At 37.5% G+C, this 13819-nt stretch overlaps 1 protein-coding gene across 1 annotated transcript in view; it reads left to right on the top strand.

The window, feature by feature from the left end:
- Nucleotides 1-13819, top strand: part of PDZRN4 (PDZ domain containing ring finger 4) — a 371850-nt gene that overhangs the window by 224596 nt on the left and 133435 nt on the right. The gene's annotated exons all lie outside the window — the stretch shown is intronic.

Below are 13819 nucleotides of genomic sequence, written 5' to 3'. Positions count from 1 at the left end.
CAAGTCTGGAGGGTGATTCCCTTTCAGTTCACTTGCCTTTCAGTTCTGGGGAAATTAGAAGATTTGCTCTCTCTCTCTGCTTGTTAGAATGGGCTGCAATTTGTGCACTTTTCAGAAAAGAGAGGAACACTACAAACTGCTGTATGAAGTTTCCCAGGTGAGTGCAGGGTCTGTTACCAGCAACTAAATAGCCAGGCTTTGTGTTTGTCTGAAAAATGGTAAATGAACTGTGGCTAGCTTTATTTTTTCTTTCTGTAGATTTCAGAATGAAGGGCAGACTTGCTGGCTGGGGGCTTTTTATTTTGGTTTGGGGTGGCAGTTTTCAGCTTCCTTGCCACTCCCCCTTCAGATGACTTCCTGTGGGATTCTTTTTAACAATTTTTTGTATCTACTGCCAAGATGTCAGTTAAGTAAAAGGAGTAACACTGAGATCCATGTCTGTAATATTTTGAAGCCCCTCTTTCATTTTGGAATAGTGTTGACATTTGAAAATCAAATGTATCATTGTCTGCATAAATATTGGGATTTAATAGGTCTGTGAGCTCAGTTATTTGGAATAGACAGGAAAAGTTTCTTGCCAAATCTTGTTAGTCAGAGGAATTATTTGACTAATTAGGAATTTGTGCTTTGGTTTTAAGAGGAAGACCTGGTATATTTGTATTTTATGAGAAAAAAATACATGCTATGTCTCGGCTTGGATTAAAAAAGTAGATAAAGGAATTTTCTTATCATTTGTTCTTGGATCCTTTTTATAATTTCTTTGTCTGTTTAGCACTAGAAATTAATTTCAAGAGCTTATTACAATATTTGTATTGTAATAAAAAGGAAAAATGTGTGTAAATTTGGATGTCCCTTTAATGTATATCTGAGGGCTTTTCAGAATAAAAATAAGAAAATGATATTCCCAGCCTTCAGAGTTTTCATAGAATTCTATTAATTCACCATTTTATTTAGGCAGGTTTCCCTGGGGGTGTATGAAGTCCAAATTTCTTGTTTGGCAAAATAAAGTTTATTCCTCCCTTCTTCCGGTTTGTCCCAGATGTGACACACTACTACTTTTGTTTTTAGATGATATTGCTGATGAAAGACAGTGTTTGGGATGTTGGTGGTCTGTGGGCACAGCGGTCGCCAAGTGCCCACTGCCTACTGGTTCCCTCAGATTTCCCCCGACGTGATTCATTTCACAGTGGGCTAATTACAAAGTGGATTTGCTACACATGAAACAGCCTCCTTAGTTGCAATGTTAATGCACATTTTCATGGTAATGTGATCAGAGGCTCATTAGCCACTTTCCAAAATGATCCTCTGCATTAATTAAATATAAAAATGACTCCTTTATCACTATAGAGAGGAAAAGGAAGATTAACATTGTTAATTACACCAGGGCAATACCTTTTGCTTCTCTTTTTACTATAAACTTGCGAGCCTAGGTTAAAATCATCTTCATTCCTAGATAAGCTCTCATCTGCTTGGACTCATGAAAACAGTCTCTAGGTGGAACACTTCCCTTTAGTTTGGTTTATAAGAGTTTGAGTTATACTATTGTTTTTCTTTGGGTGGTGGAGGAGCAGGGGAGTGGATTAATCAATCTAATTTTTCTCTGAATTACTAAATTGACATAAAAGTATAATATGGAGGAAGTAGTCGGTGGCATCTTCCCTGATTATGCCTCGGTTAAGCTGTTTATCTTCTGCTAAGAAATCAAGCCAGATTTCTGCATCCAGAAAGGACCACTGTGTTTGTTAAGGAGGCTTTGTTGTAGAATTTTAAAGTGCTTGTCTGTAGTTTTGCCTTTAAGTGCTTCCTAAATCTTGAGAAGATAGATAAGCCATACTCTTTATTGCTTCCACCTGTACTCCTTCATCTATTTACTTTATTTTCTCTACTCCTGAATTGTAGTGCTTATGATCTTTAATAAAGGGGGTGAAAATGAAGTATTAGCTTCCATTTAACTGGCTTTTATTCGATAAGTTAAAACCCCAGCTTAAAGGTCTTGTGTGTGTTTTCCAAGGGGAGCCCTCCTACAGTTTGTCCTTAACTTTGCACTCTATTTTATTGAGTTAATGGAATAGATAAGATATCAAAGGAAACCAGTGATAGGCTCATATCATACACTGGAGCCCCGTGTGGTGTTGCAGACTGGTTTCTATTTTTATTTGGAGGAGCAGCAGCTCAGAGCACACATGAAAGTGAGCATGTTCTTAACCAGGTGTTCACGAGGGCACATAGCTGCCCCCGGAAGAGAGGATACTATATACAAAAGTGACTTGGGATTGGAAGCCTGTGTATTTCTAGCTGGTAATATTAAAGCAAATTAGCTCACACAAACATCAACACCCGATGATCCAAATCATATGTATTTACTTATAGACGTAATTCCCAGGTCACCTGCCTTTTTGTTTCTTTTGTTATTATTTCTTACAAGCTAAGGCAAATTAAAGTTTATCAGGGGATGTGAAAATTTAAGACTAGCAGTGAATACTACCTACATGACCAAGAGCAAAAAGATTATTTCTCTGTAACAGAATCATTATGACATTGAACTTTTTAAAATTTTCTTTCTATATTTCTAGATTTTGCTATCTGATAACATGGGCCAAGTAGAATACAGTTTCAGATTTGTAACAAAAGCATATGTGCTCGCTGAGGAGTCCAGTGAAACAATCAGAATAATGTACCTAGGTGTGAAATGAGGTCAAGTTTAAATTTGGTTGATATTTTTTGTTCCTACAGAGGAGTTAAGGCTTTCAGTTGGCAGAAGAAAAAGAATGTTGCTTCAAGAAAATTATTTTCAGCTGGAGTTGGGCCAATCCAGCTCCAGTATGAACACAGTTGCGAGAATCTAGGGTTTGTGTAGATCCAGTAACCTTCATACCAAGCAATTTTCATGCATCTATTAACTCTTATATGTGCCAGGAACACAACTGTTATCTGCAGTGATTTATTTTATTCAAAGTAGGTTATTTATTAACCTCTTAAGAATTAATAAATGGGTAATTTGAACAAGGCCCTTCTATTGACACGAACTAAATTGCCTGTTTTGTACTAATCTGATTAAATAGCCAGCTGGACCAAGAGAGCTGTAGTAGCTTGTTAGGCATTTCGGACTTAAAAACAGATTTATTTATGAGGGAGATTGTATGGTAATATCTAAATCTGTTGACTTCTAAGTTTGATTTTTCATACATAAATCGAATGTAACTTTTTGATTGATTACATAATGGGAATTTATCAATGGGGGTGTTCATTGGTGTTGAACAACATGTTCCAAATGGGGACAGATATTGACTGGTTTGGCACAACTGGAAGGTCTCCCCACAACCTGCACCCATGAATTAGTATCAAAACTGAAATGGAACCTTCATGGACAGTGACAACAATTACAGTATTGACAGCAGCTGCCTTGGAACTGCTCCCACCTTGGAACTCTCATAGCATTTTGCTTGTGCTTTTTGAGTTTCTTGTTTTTTACATTCATCTGTCTGGTATTACCGTCAAGTGTGTGTGACTGAATTGTGCGCTCCTTGAAGGCAGGTCAGGTGCTTGACTGTCCTTTAACCCCCACCCTGCCAGCAGACACTCACTGAGTCCCACCATGGTTCCTTGAAAGACCATAGCCTCTGCCTCAACCATAGCTTCTAGTGAAAGACCATATCACTCTGCCTGCCTCTCTGCCCCATACCTAACAGCTGATTAAACCAGGAGCAGTCACCTAGTACATGAAGTTGAGGGTGCAATTAGATTTTTTTCAGTCTCAGAAATATTTATTGGGAAACAGGCCATTACGAAGGGGATTAGAATGAAGAGGGAGAAAGAGAGAGATCGAGAGAGGGAGAAGGCTTTAAGTAGACTGGGAAGCTTGAGGGTCTGTGGTCCACCAGATCTACGAGGATAAAATATATTGAGAATCAGAGACACTTGAGAAAGTGTCTTTATGAGCACATGGGTCATGAGAAAGAGAAGCGTAAATGATAAATAGCAGGTCTTCAGAGAGGCCTCATTTCCCCAGTTCCAGTACGTTTCTATAATAAATTCTCCATTCATTTTAACTTTCTTGAATGAGGTTATCTATCCTTTACAATCAGAGGAAAAAATGAGGACACATCACAATAATGTCTTGCTTTTGTCAACCAATTAGCAGCTGCCTTAAACTCTAGCCGTGCTGTTCAGTTCAATAAACTACTTTCAGTAAGCTTCGATTGTCCAATATGTGCCAAGTCCTCACTTTTTCCATGAGGGATGCAAAGACAGATGTGACAGTCCTTGCTTTTGAGAAGCACACTATGGCAGTAGAAGGAAGACACAGAAGCAGAGAATTTTCATATAATGTGATAAGTGAAAATGTTGAATTAACAGAGATGTTGACAGACTTCAGGAGGAGTGCAAAGGGACTCGATGCGGGGTGGGGGCGGGCATTAGGGGGGATGAGAAGGGAGAGAGAATCAAAGAGATAGAAGGGTAAAGAAGTCCATGGAGGTGGCAAACAGGTGCTAGGTGTGAATGGACCTGGAGTAGGGGAACTACAAGCGACAAATGTTACTAAAACCTCAAGTAGCAGGCAAGCTCTAGAACATGGCCTGAGAGGTGGTGGGCAACACCAGGCTTTGGAGAGTATCCCATGTCCCAGGATTGTGTCTGTTTGTTGGTTTGTTTGTTTTTAAAGAGGGAGAAATCACTCTGTTAGAAGTTAAGAGTGTAGACTTGGCTGTGGTGTGTGTCTGGGGACATTGGGCTTGGGTTGGGGATGGGGTAGGTACCATAGCAAAACTACAAGGGAGGCTAATTTGGAGGCTGTTGCAGAGTTAGTGATAGAAATCATGTAAAAGCGAGGACAGAATTGAGACCCTGAGGAGGTAAATTCATTAGGCTTCTGGCTTGTGAGACCAGGGAGGTATAGTGAAATTTACAGAGGAGAAATAAGAGAAGGGAAGTGAGTTCTGGAAAGAGGAGAGAAGGCCACTGAGTTCATCATGGGCTATCTGAGCAATGCTGGCAGACAGTGAATATTCAAAATGAAGACCTGGCATATATGTGTTCGGTGGATGAGATCACCCAGAAGGATATAAAAAGTGAGGAGAAAAACTGAACAGTGAGGAGAGTTGTGAACCAAGGACACAATATTAAGAAACACAAAAAGGAGAAGAAAGAAAAGGAGAAAAAGTGAAACTGTTATAGAGTGAGAAGGAAGAGAAGAATAGTGGGAGAAGCCAAGCAGAGAAGGTATTTAGAAAGGAGTGGCCAATGTGGTCAGACAGGATAAGAACTGCAGTGTCTTTGGATATGAAAATTTGTGGTATGCTGCCCGGGTGCCTCTTCAGGAAGGACTTGTTGCCCCAGCTGCTGAGAGCACTGTCAGCCCCTCAGGGACTGTCTTATCTGCAGAGAGCCCCTCACCCAAGGTTATTCCCCTCCCAGGAGGCTCAATCTCTCCAATGGCAGATGGATGCAAGTTTACATGGGCCTGGGCATCTCAGCCTGAATTGGGACCCTCTGAAAGGCAGCTCGAGCTCCAGAGCTCCCTGCAACTGTTGTTGGGCCTGCATCATAGTTCAGTTCTCCTTCTGCCCAGTCCTGCTTCTTTTTCCTCCCTTCCACAGAGGGAATGCTTCTCAGCTCTTTCCCACTAAATTCTGTCGCAGAATTGGCTTCCTGGAGAACCTAACCTGGAGCGAGGTCAGTGGTGACAATTACAGAGCATCTAAATAGAGAAATGTGGACAAAATCCAGAAAGTGGTGGATTCAAAGATGAGGCCGACTGCACTTTCAAGAAGTTTCTCTGGGATAAGGCAGATTATAAAAAATGGAGTTACTACTAACATTGGAGTACGAATTTTTTTAGCCCAGATTTTTTTAGAATGCAAAATAGCTTAAAATTGTGAATGTTAAAAATGAAAGTCGCCTTTACTTCTGCTTTGAAAAGTAAGATAAATTGATTTCACATTTGAACTATGATGTGCATAGGGTGGTGATAATATAGTGATTAAAAAATAAAACATGTACATTTAGTTAGATTTTACTTTATCCAAGCCTTTTGAAGAAAACCTTAAATGTTGGAGCAGTTTTTTTGTTTTTTTGTGGGTTTTTTTTTTTGCGGTACAGGGTCCTCTCACTGTTGTGGCCTCTCCCGTTGTGGAGCACAGGCTCCGGACGCGCAGGCCCAGCGTCCGTGGCTCACGGGCCCAGCCGCTCCGCAGCATGTGGGATCTTCCCGGACCGGGGCACAAATCCGCACCCCCTGCATCGGCAGGCGGACTCCCAACCACTGCGCCACCAGGGAAGCCCTGTTAGAGCATTTTTGATATGAATAAAAATAAATATCTTAATGATTTAGGTAGGTTTAATAAATGAAGTGCCTTTCTCTACTATAAGGATCAGAATATCACATATTTTTTTAAATGTATACCTTTAATTTCTTCAAATTTTCACTACTTATTGAATTGTTCTAGACCCAGGAGAAGATCAGCTACCTCTAGGTGCATATCTTTCTATTTAGAGGAAATACTGGAGGAAAACATTTTCACTGGTTCCATGTTACACACAAAGGAGACATGTTGCTGAAAACTTAGCTAATAGATATGCTGAGATATTTGACTCTTCATCTCACCTGAATTTGCTAGTTAAGTGGGATAATCTGATTAGAAAATTCTTTAATTTCAATATTTGTTGAAAATAGTTCTAAAATACATTATTTTATTTACATGATTACATAACATATGCACATATTTATTCACTTCCAATCCTGTTAGATAGTAGCAAATGGGCTGCTTATCTTTAGCAAATTGTGATTTCAGAACTTTACAAGAGGAACTATTTATGAAGATTAACTGATAGTGAAAAATCTTTACACAACAGCCAATCACTGTTCAATAAATTCATTTTATGTGGGTATATTTTCATATATTGAATTTTTACAGGTCATTTACTAGGTATTCAATCAATCCTATTAAATGGTTAAGAAAGATACAAAAATTAAATCACTAGGTACTCAAGTAGAGGCCCTAGACTGTAGTTCTATGAAGGATTCTGCCCTTGAAAAGTTTATAATTTGTGAAATAAAGTTGAGCAGGTTGCCCAGAACAAGCTCTGCCTCAATCACTGTTTTCTCTCATAACCCTTTCTGCAGCACACACCATAAGAATTTTAGGTGTTATTCTTAATAAATGTCTTCTTCTTGTGACTAATAAGGATTTAGGTACCACTGGGTGGTAATGTTGTCTTCAGATTTAGAATTCTAGGTAATTCAAATACAACTGTGATTTTCATATCTTAATGCAACATTTCCAAAGTTATCCATATAACCTGCTCCGTCCATCTCCATCTCCCTTCCAGCTGTATTCGTTCCTTCTCTCTTAATTCTTTCACTCCCAATGTGGAGTAACAGCTTTAAAGTTTATTATGAAGTATTCTTTGTTTCTTTCAACAAAAAGCTTAAAAGGTAGCAGCCCCATATTCTGTGTTCCAACATATAACATCTAATTGCTAATGTGTGCCATTTTGTAACAAGCTATAAATCTTGCTTAATGGTAGTTTGGGTCCTAGTGAAGAATATCCCCTCACTGCTGCTTTATGTAGCTTTTTAGAAATACTATAGGAAATTTTTAGAAACTTGCTCTCATCTCAGTGGAAGTTAGATTTTTTCTGAGCTAACCTTTTACTTCTAAGGCTCTTAAGGGTCTGTCTCAGGTACCTTTACTTAAATAATAAAAAGTTAAAAATTCTTTTCAAGGGTATATGAACAAAGAGAATTACTAAGTATGGTTTAAAAAATAATAAACCCATGGATTAAAGACCACTATCGTAATCAGTGATAGTAATATTTTCCTATAATTGAATTATGGTAGAATTCAGATATTAATGTTTTTTGATGTAAAGGAAGGTTTGGGAAACTTTGAGTAACCACAAATAATTACTCTGTACCCACTTTGCGCTCAGTACTGTGCTAGATAGCAACAGAGGTTGCAAAAGAAGCATAAGCTAAGAAGCCAGTCTTCAAAGTGTTTAATCACAAAGCAATTAGAATATAAATGTGGAAATGTACAACCCTAACGTAGCAGACATTACAGAGAAAGGGCAGTTCTATATGGGTAAGGATAATCTAAGGGTCTTCATGGTTGTAGTCCTTATTTAGAGTGGCTTAGATTAGGAGCCAAGGTTTATTTTTAAATTCAGCATAATTATTGTATATCCAGTCAGCCATGTAGTATGTTTGGTGTCCAGGATTTATTGTAAAAGCAAAGTCATAGGATATTACTAATTGGACATATTTAGGGAAAATGGGACAAACGGCCTGACCAAAGCAGGATATGGGATGAGCAGAGTTGAGTATCTTGATCTTCCTGCAAAAATGAATGGACTTGGTGCCAGGCATCACTGCAGGGCTCTATAAACCATAAGGATGCAATCAAATAGCATCTCTGAAGTCAATTTAAATGATAGAATATGTGTAAATATTGTTTTCTTGGCACTTTATTTAAAAGAGCACAGCCATGCTAAGTTGATTTGCAATGGATAGATTTTGCCATTCACTCCTTAAGTGTGCTCTATATTTCCTTAGCGGCTCATATTTTTGTTTGTTTGTTTGTTTGTTTGTTTGAAGTTGGTTCTGCCTATGCAGTTGTGAATCTCACTTTTAAGACAACATGGAAAATAGTGCCCAAGCACAATGTGATACATAGGAGAGGCACTGAGCACAGAAGAACAGAGCCTTTGGAATCAAGCAATAGCACCACTTACTTCCTCTCTGACTGTGAATTAGTTACTTAACTTCATTGAGCCTTTGTTTAATTGATTAATATCAACCTTGAAGGGTTTTATTGAGGATTAAATGAGATATATTTAAAGGGCATAACACATTATGGGGATGCCATAAATGGTAACTTTTGAGGTTATGATCTCATTTCAGTGACCCTGTGAGTTAGCTAATATTGTCCCCATTCTACAAATGAGAAGACCAAGGCACAAAGTAATCAAACGACAAATTCATATTGTCAGCAAGTAGAACACCTGAAATTCAAACTGGGATTTGCCTAATGCCAAAGTCCATGTTCATTTTATTATAAATATCAAATATTTTTCTCCCTTTGAGCTTTCCATACTTATTCACTAAACTGATCCATAAATACTGAGCTCCTGGCACATCATAGGTCCTCAATAAACATCTGATAAAGGAAGAAGGAAAAAGAAATGGGAGGGAGGGAGGAAAGGATGAAGAAAGGCAGTGGGATAATAGATGCTATTTATATTTCTCCTCAGAGGGTTCTACAGAGATGGCCTTTTCAGTATAACAAAGAGAAGCAGGTCCTCTCTACTACCACTTTCCCCATCTGTTTTAACAGCTTAAATCAAATTGTCTCACCTATGAGAGCCCGTCAGTAGGGGAAAGTGACTTGACACTCCCACTTTTGAGAGAGAGCTTGAAAGCCTTTCCCCACTTTCCCATAAATCTATGCCTGGCATGAATGATCCTTCACAACCTGCTGTCTTTCCTCATACATTCCTAACAGCCCAAATTTTCACCAAACCAAACTATAATTTCTTATTTGAAAACAACGTGATTTTCCCCATCTCTTTGCTTTCCATTGAAATGTCCCTTTTTCCTAGTGTGTTTTTCATACCCCTACACATATATTGATAAAAACCCTAATCCTTTGCAACTCAATTCAAAGCTCACCATCTGGGAAGTTCTCTCTGAACCCAAGACAGAGTAGGTTGTTCTTCCCAAAGCTCCTCCAGAATTTGAAATATAGTCAGATCCTTCCGTATTTATGTTTAGTTTTTCTGCATCTCTGCATTTCTACCATATCATACAGTGCCTGGTATTTAATACAAATCGGATCAAGGAATAGGAGTGGGGATATAGCTACAACTGCATTCACAAAAGAAAGCTTTTGTTTCCAGTATTCACTGAGTTCTCTTTGAAAACAAGATGATTTGAGAAACTACAAAATTATATATTTTCTTGATTTTGAAGGTGTCATCTGTTTTATGGTATTGTTACTTGCAAGGCTCATCATCAAGTGTAAGGACAGCTGGGGGCATGCAGAGTTGACAAGCTACCACCTTTAATATCCGTATTGATTGCATGCTGCATCCCCATTTCAGAAACAAGAAGATATTGGGGAGAACTCACATCTTAAAACTAAGGAAAAATTGTCATTGCTTTTCTAAACGAAACAAACAAACTAAAAACAAACAAGCTCTATCGGCCCTTCTTTCACCCCTACTGCACTCCTATTCCCTGACCTTTTCTACCAAACTGAGTATTTTATTACCCAGGTGGATTCAGCATATCAGGTCCTTTTCTCAAAATTGCCAGTCATGATGGATAATGATACAATTTTTATTCCTCAATTATCAAACTGGTCAATATACCTTGCTGTCCTTTCTTCCTAGAATTTCCCATTGCCTTTTAGCTCACTAAGTTGTAGCCCTCCTCAAAGCTTGGGTCAGGTACCACCTTTTCCAGGAAATCTTCCTGGACTCCCTGAACTTAAGAATACCCCCTCCTTTTTCCTTCCAAGGTAACCAGTGCTTACCTCTGTCATAACATGTACCAAATGGTATCCTTTCTCAATTTACTTGTTTGTGATTTTCACTGGTCTCTGAATCTCCGGAGGGCAAAAACCCTGTTTTCAATCTAACTCAGTACCCACATAGATGTTTCTTGAGTAAAGGATGAATGGCTAAATTCCAAGTGAATTCTGTGTACAGGGCAATTTGTTGAAGGTGATATAAAAGCAGAATAAGATGAGATCCCTGCCCTCAACGTGTTTACTGTTGCACAGTCTCCAGTAATACACACTTGTTCACAAATAACTATAATGCAAGATATAATATTAGTTCTATGAAAGAGAGAGAGAGAGGAACAAGGTATCGTGAGATGTCATAGTGATAATGATTTACTATATTATAGATAAAAATAAAGTGTCTAAAATATAATATGTATATATCATATAAAGCAAAACAGTGTTTTGTGTGCGATGAGATGAATTGATTATTGATTTAGTAACTGTCATGTTTCTTCATTTGCTGCTTTCCATGCTGTAAAATTGAATTAGCATTGGGATTGACATATATACACTAATATGTATAAAACAGATAACTAATAAGAACCTGCTATATAAAAAAATAAATAAATAAAATAAATTTAAAAAACAACAAAAAAATTAAATTAGCTATTTTGTGTAAAAATGGCTTAATACCTACTTCTTTTTATTTATATCCATCACTGAAATAGTAAACTATGGCTAAATTATTACAATATTCATTTTATCTCTGTCCCTCCTTACTATAAAAAGAATTCAAAGTGATCATTATAAAATACACTGCAAGATGTCTGAATTCTTCCTGATGACGTTGCCTTTGGTTTCATAATTACTCTAGCACCAATCTGAGAATTTGTCCAAGTGCAGCTATCCCAATAACGGTCATATAAAGCAAAGAGTAGCCTAAGAAGACCATGAAAATCATTTTTAAAACTTTAAGCTTTAAGTAAAACCTAGTCCAATTCAATAATATACTAAAAATAGATTTTTTCAATAACTCAAAACCATATTTATTTTACTTATTAGACATTATTACTTGTAAAGTGAGGATATTCTTTGAGCCATGAGGAATATAATGATAGTAAAGATAATGGCCCTCCTATACCCAATATCAATGAAGCTTTTCAGGAAACTAACTCAGTGACCCCCAGATAACTTGCGATAGAAAACTCAGATAGGGTAGAAGTTAAGATTTTGAATTTGAAAAACTCAGGATTTTAATCAGGATTAATTTTCTATTGCCACAAAATTAGTTCTAAACTGTAACAGAAATGCCCAACCAGAGTCTTATCCAGATTCTAGGGTAATCTAAAGAGGGAGGCAAAGAAGAATTTACTGTCTTGTTTGTGGTGATCATTTTAAGAACTAAATATAACGGTGGTGTCTCTACTTGAGGGTAAATTACTCTTAATTAACCTTCAAGAGTTTGTAAAAATAAAATAAAAATTAAAAATATTTTCAGAATTGCACTACATAATATTTAATGCAGTTGGTAGAACCTAGAGAAAGTAAGTCAATGACTGTACTCCAGGCAATAGTCATATTTCACTGGATGTGAAATGTAGACTAAAAAGTGTTGGGAAGTATTTCCTCCTGAACTGGCATAGATTAGATGGCTTAATTTAGTCTTTTCCATTCCACCTCCTGAAATAAAACATCACCAATAAAAAAAGTTATCTTAGCAGATGCATAAAAATCACAGATTCATTTCTATGATGCTCATCTGCACAGTAGATTATTCACAGATATATTTGAGAGGAGCCTGTGACTGTTAATTCTTTTTCAGATGTGTGGGATCCATTTGGATACTACGTATTCTAAAAAGCTGTTAAAACTAAGTTAAATATTAGTTTAGAAAGAAGTGGCCTTACGAATCTTTCATACTGTCATTTCAGTCTCTTGAAAGCAAGGTAGCTAGGTCCTAAATCTCAGGAAAATGAAACTGTGGTTTCATAACTGATTAAAAACAACAGTGATAAAAACATTTAAAGCAAATGCTATCTATAAATAGCCTCCTCAGCAATTTCTATGTAAGGTCACATTCATCAGGTGGTCCTCTTAATGGATTATCATTTTCTGGCTAATTGACACCTCGTCTGTGACTGATGAACTGACCGTTGGCATCACTGAACTACCCAGTAACACTGTTATCAATGTGCTGATGACTGCTCCCCAGAGCTTCCCCATAAATACCTTTAGTTATTTATTTATTTATGCCCCATAAGTACCTGGTTCTCACTTTCCACAACAACCAGAAAATCATTTTAAAACTGGGCCCTTGCTTTGAAGTTTGCTTTGATGGCTTTGAAGTATTCACAGCTTTCCAGCTAGTATTATCTGTGTTTCATAGATCACAGAAAATCCTGAGAGAGGGAAAAAAAAATAAAAACACTATTAATTTGAGACGTAGAATCTTCCATTGATATTTTTCAAATAGATTTAGTTTGAATTTTAGATATCTTGTTATAAAGTGTTACTTTTAGACAGTGCACATGAGACAAATGTCTCACAGGACCTTAAAGAAATAGCCACATAAATTTTACTAAAAACATCATAGTATTCATAAGTGGGAACCAACGGGTGGTCATATATACGATGCCTAGTGTTGCCTTGAATCCTTCAAAAAGGAAACTGTCAGGACTAGTAAATGGTACCTCAGCCCCTGAGTGTGTTTTAATACAATTTGATTAGTTCCTGGATTACATAAAGATACAGAGGCCCACAAGAATCAAACTGCATTTAAATTATTAAATATCATATGGTTTACATTTTTTATGTTATATAAAAAAACATCTTTTTGTCTGTGTAAATCCTAGCAAAGTAACAGTACATTATTTACCAATTGTGAATATGAACATCTGTGGTTATTTCATTCAGCCCAGTATTTAAATTACCTTAATTCTCCACAAAGAAAAAATGGCTCTTTGATTACATATACTGTCAGGTAACATGGCCTGGGAAACAGGCTCTGAGACAAAGATTTGTACATGAGATGCTTAAGAGCTTTCTCAGGAACAACACCTGTGTGGGAGTGAAAGCAATAGCATCAGGCAGAAGGAAAAGTAGACTGGAATGCAATCCCAACAGAGACCTCAGATAACGGCAAGGGTTGCTGTGAAGCTGGGATGACCCTTCAGAATTGTTCCCATAGCCTGGCTTTGCACTCTTGCATCATCTAATCTTTGGAGGTGGCGGCTCCTGGCGAGCAGCATAGCTTTGCACAAGGCCGTTGATTCCCTTTGGCTGAGGGCAGCACCCAGAGCAGGACAAAGCTC

This window comes from Tursiops truncatus, chromosome 11 (assembly GCF_011762595.2).
Source record: "Tursiops truncatus isolate mTurTru1 chromosome 11, mTurTru1.mat.Y, whole genome shotgun sequence".
NCBI lineage: Eukaryota > Metazoa > Chordata > Mammalia > Artiodactyla > Delphinidae > Tursiops > Tursiops truncatus.
This window is presented reverse-complemented; position numbering and strand designations above follow the sequence as displayed.